This window comes from Taudactylus pleione, unplaced genomic scaffold (assembly GCF_031769625.1).
Source record: "Taudactylus pleione unplaced genomic scaffold, aTauple2 ptg000313l, whole genome shotgun sequence".
Lineage (NCBI taxonomy): Eukaryota > Metazoa > Chordata > Amphibia > Anura > Myobatrachidae > Taudactylus > Taudactylus pleione.
Window position 1 is genome coordinate 8,164,521 of NW_028284714.1, and position 5,615 is coordinate 8,170,135.

Below are 5,615 nucleotides of genomic sequence, written 5' to 3' on the forward strand. Positions count from 1 at the left end.
GGTCGTGTAGACATCTATCATCAGGCAAATATGTTGTTCAACCTGACGATAATGTCAGGTTCAACAGGTTTGCAGATGATTGATGTGCCTTTACTGAACGACTGCTCGTTCAGTGTAGGCACATCACAGACCGACAAATGACTGCACGATTACAATGTCGTAATCATGCAGTTGTTTACCTGTCTTCTAGTGGATGTGTGCCTTAAAGATCCATACACACGTAAAGATTTTCTGTCCAACCATCCAACTAGTTGATTGCTTGGAATGAAACTCTGGTAAGGTACGAAAGCAAATGACAATCAGCAATTTGCTTCCAAATGCCGGAAAATGGACAAAACTTTAAACAAATTGGTTAGATCAAACATTTAACAAACTTGTCTGAACGACCATTTTCATCTGTTTTCTGGCATTTACGGGCAGCACAGATGGTGTAATGGTTAGCATTACTGCCACACAGCGCTGAGGTCATGGGTTCGATTCCCACCATGGCTCTACCTATGTGGAGTTTGTATATTCTCCCTGTGCTTGAATGGGTTTCCTCCCACACTCCAAAAATATACTGGTAGGTTAATTGGCTCCCCACACAAATTAACCCTAGTGTGTATGTGTGTGCGCATGTGGTAGGGAACATAGATTGTAACTCCACTGGAGCAGAGACTGATGTGAATGGGGAAATACTCTGTAAAGCGCTGCGGAATATAAATAACTGGTAATAAATAAATAAATAATTTAGGAGCAAATTGCTGATCATCAGTTACTCCCATACCTTACCAGATTTTCAGTCCAACCAATCAACTAGTTGGACAGAAAATCTTTACGTGTGTATGCACCTTTATAGATACAAGATGCTGTTCCATTGACAGTGGTGATTTCATTTGGACTTGCACAGATAATCCAAGAGGAGACAATAATTATCACACCTGTTTCAACAGACAGAAATCCTGAAAACTTGACATGTTGGAAATACTTCTGGATTGGAGTTCAAAACCCCTACTCTTAAGGCCGGTACACATTAGATGACGTCTTTAGCGATGTGACCTGGCATTGGCAAGTGGTGGCGGGGGCCATACTGTACTCGGTCCTGATATCTCCCGTCAGACCTGCATGCAGGGCCAATGGAGGATTTCACTGACGACGCTGATCTTTGGCAACATAGCGAGTACACACTAAACAATGTGCTCGATATGTCACTCTGATCCCTCAGACAACATATTGTCTAGTGCAGTGGTTCTCAAACTCGATCCTCAGGACCCCACACAGATCACATTTACCAGATCACCTAGTAGGTGCACAGGTGATTTCATTACTCACTGACACGTTTTAAAAGAACCACAGGTGGAGCTAACTATTTCACTTGTGATTCTGTGAGGAGACCTGGAAAACATTCACTGTTTGGGGTCCTGAGGACCGAGTTTGAGAACCTGTGGTCTAGTGTGTACCTAGCATAAGATTATCCTTTTTATTTCACTCACTTTACATTTCATTTCAAGTCTCATTTCCATTTCATTTAAAAAGTCAGTTCAGAGAGCTAGCTTTGGCTGGTCACTAATGTGGATATAGACTTATGTCAGATATGCAATCCAAGTATTTGCTTATATAACCACAAAAGTAAACAAGTGTGTAAAAATGTAAAGCAAAAATAAATGAAAATAAAACATAATTAAGAATAGAAACTTACTATTGTGCAAGTTCTCTGTGACTTCTTTATCGCACTAACTCTGCCAAGTGATGTGGAATAAACTCACCTGTTTCACAAGCTTACAGCTCACACCTTTCAGGGCGGGGACATTTAATAACAAGCAAAGAAATCTGATACTGGCACAGCTTAACATATCACAAAGAGTGATTCATTTAAGATCACATTTATATTTCAATTATTTATAGTAACATCCCAAAATTTTACATTTTGTATATCTTAACCCACATATAACATATTATTGACATGTAATAATCATTTTAATTGGTTAATAGAATCATAGAAAAAAGGAGGATATCTGAACATGATAATTGAATGAATTGAGCAGAAATACATATATAGACTAAGCATGGATTTGGCTGCTGTACAAGTATTTCAGATGCATGATTATTGTTTTAAGCAGTTAAAAGATGAGATAGCAGTCATAATGCAGCTTGTAAAACAGGTATTTCTGATGAATCCAATGCTGTAGGACCTGGGTCACTAGAGATTATACTTGCCAAGTTGCCATAATATAAAAATGATCTAAATCTAAAGACACATGGTATTACGTGTGAGTGTGTGTGTGTGTGTGTGTTTAGAATCGCAGCTAAAGTAATAAAGCATTTATAATGACATCTATACAATTATTCAATGTTTGCAATGATAAGCAGATGAAGACTGTGTGTTAATAATGTATACTGTATTTGATATAAGCAAAGAATAGAACATATAATACACTTTAAAAGGTCTCGCTTCTCGGCCTTTTGGCTAAGATCAAGTGTAGTATCTGTTCTTGGGAAACATGGGGTGGAGTACCTGTTCTGCCTCCAGAGGTTTGGATGTCGCTTCTGGGGGAGAATGGGGAAAAACCCTGTGGAGTACTGTGCTGGGGGAGGACTGACTCCTGGTAGAGAGTGGGGAAACACTCGGCGCTAGTATCCGCTGTCCTAAAAGGGGGCGAAGGAGGCCCCTGCGTTGGAGCGGAGAACGGCCGGGGCGTAGTACTCACTCTCTTAAGGGTGGTTGGTCCAGTACCCTGGCAGGGAACGGAGAAACACTTGGTCTTGCCAGGGCCGGGAGCAGCCTGAAGCCCGAGGTGCCTGTGCCCCTGGTATGGCAGAGCCAGGGGTGCCTGAAAATGCACGGGTATTGGTCACACCCATTGCACTAGTACGGCACTTTGCACTTGCACTTCACCTACTTCTGTCTGCACTTTCCTTTGCCCCGGCCTTCTGGCTAGGGCAAGGATAATTTTTATTTTTCCCGCGGCCTGCAAGGCTGGGGTCTTATTTATTTATTTATTTATTTTACACGTGTGTTTGCACTTTTTTTGCACCTTCACCACACATTTTTATGTTATTTGTGTGTTGTGTCACGTGTTTTGATGGGGTTTAGGTGAGACCCTTATGGGCCACCTCTCCCCTTGTAGCCATGGCCCTCTCCTTTTAGGGAGGGCTGAAGGTTTTGTTCGTTCCCCAGGGGGAAGCTTCGGCCAACCCTGGGGAGAAAGGGACGACCCCGAGCCGTGAGGCGGAGGGAAGTCTGAAGACCCTTGCCCCCTAAGGGGCCTTTTGGCTCCGGGGGTCGGGGACTCAAGGGGTCTCCTCAAGCTTCGTCGAGGGGAGATCCGAAGACCCTTTTCTCCTCAGTTGACCTTTTGGCTCTGAGGAGTTGGGGAGTAACGGGGCCCTTCTCCTTTTGGAGAGGGTCCAAGGTCCTATGCCCCCAGCACAGTTTTGCACTGTTACTTGCTACCCTTAGTGATTGTCTTTGTTATTCAAAACACCTCTGACTACATCAGTTCTGTACCAATGTAATTTTGCCTTTATAACCTTGAAAATAGCGTGCATTGCCTTGTACCCTAGCTTCACATATATTCACTTTAAATATTGTTTAGTTTAGAATTTACTTCCTTCACCCATTACTTCTCGAACATTTCTCTTTCAGATATACTGTTGTAGTTGTGCTCTTTTACCTGCATTTTTGCAAATTTAACTGCACCGTCTCTAAATCAAACAGCCGCCACTTCAGTTTGCATCCCCCTTATACCCTCATTCACACCATGACCACCTTTATTTAAACCACTCACCTCACTCAGTGTCAACACAATCCTTTACTTTAACTCCTGTTCCCACCCCTATCCTTCCCCTCTAGTCTTCTCCTCCTCCACCTCCGCCTCCCCCTCTCTCCCCTCCTCCATCTCCCTTCCACCCCTCTGCTTCCCTCCTCTCCTGTTCCTCCATTCTCAATCACCTCCCTCACTCCATGACCCTTCTACCCCACCACTAAGCCTCACTACCTCTCATCCCTCTGTGTCACTTCTCCTCACCTTATTTTGCATCACACTCTCCATACCTACCACCTGCGGTTTCCCTGCCTTGCTCAGAAGCCCACACCATCACTGCACTGTCTTTATCTCTATCCTCCAAATCAATTTCATCTCCACACTACAGCAACCCAGATAATCTCAGTCACATCTCTCACATTAACTCTGTCCCTCTCTCCTATGCCCTCGGGAATGCCAGGTCTGTTTGTAATAAACTGGTCTGTTTGTAATAAACTGGAGATGACCGCTTCATCTCCTACTCCCTGAATCACTTTGCCATCACTGAAACCCTGATTTCTCCCTCAAACACCACTTCTCCCATGGCTCTCTCCTCTGGGGGCCTCATGTTATCTCATATACACCCCAGCATGGGGTCACCATGGTTATGAAGTAGAGGTCCATCTATCCTTTGGTTGCTCCTACCATATCTTACCTTCAGTACAATTGTGATACCCTTAGAGGGTACAGTTTAGTTGATATGGTTTGGGTGATGGAGTTTGGGAGATGGAGAGGATGTAGAGTTTGATGTGGTCCCAGGAGTGAAAGGTCTGCAAGCAGCCAATATCACCAGTCCTGGTGGCTTTCCCATACAGGGCAGCAGATATGCTGCAGATCGTAAGTGTTATGGGCACTATTCACGTTGCTGAAGTTTTCCACACAATTAAGAGACAGACCTTACTGACCATGTGAGGAATATACAAACAGCAGAAACAGACGAATCCATTGTGGACAAACAAAGAGAGACCGTGCTGCAGAGGCCACAGAACATAATCAAACCACAACCTTCTCCTGAGCCAGAACCTGAGAGCGAAGCTAGGGCAGAGGACATAAATTCTCAAGTAAATTACTTTAATCAGGAAAATTCCAAGGCCACTGAACAAGAGACAGACACTGAAAGGATGAAGCACATAGCCACAGCAGGAGAATCAGAACCTCCTAAAACCGATTGCACAGATGCAGCTCAACTGAAGTTCAAACTAAACCTCCCTACTGACACTCCTAGTACAGCTAAGGAAACAGTGAGAAGCCTTTTTCCAGCGTGGTGCCGTCCAGAAAACGAGTACACCACGATAACTTCTAGCGAAGTAGCTGCCATTTTGAAACAGGCATGTACCAAATCAGCAAAGCGACACAAAGGAAATTCTACCCGTTCGATACAAGCAATGGAGTGTCTCGTAACTGTTGCAAACTAGATTGTTATTTGTATAATTGTTGTTGATAACATTTGTATCTCATTGATGTAGCGGCTACAATTGTTATACAGTAGCTAAAAGTTTATGGATGTAGAAACAGTTGTTAAAACTTATTAGAGGAGACAGATGTATGGGGACAGGCATTATTCAAGCGGGGAGGAATGTGATACCCCTAGAGGGTACAGTTTAGTTGATATATGTTATAAAAATATACAGTTAAAAATATGATAAATAATATATGTACACTAAAGATATGTCTGTATGCTTAGACCATAATTCATATAAATACACTGTATGCTTTTTGTTGGACTAAGAGAGCTGTCCATTCCTTTGGATGTTCACCCCTCAGGGAGGGGAATTTGGAGCAGACTGCCCACTCTGAACTGTGGGGACTGATGGGCACGCGGCAAGGGACAGA

At 43.4% G+C, this 5,615-nt stretch overlaps 1 pseudogene; it reads left to right on the forward strand.

The window, feature by feature from the left end:
• Positions 1-2,426: 2,426 nt before the first annotated feature.
• Positions 2,427-2,499, forward strand: LOC148510714 (U2 spliceosomal RNA; annotated as a pseudogene).
• The last annotated feature ends 3,116 nt before the right edge of the window (positions 2,500-5,615 follow it).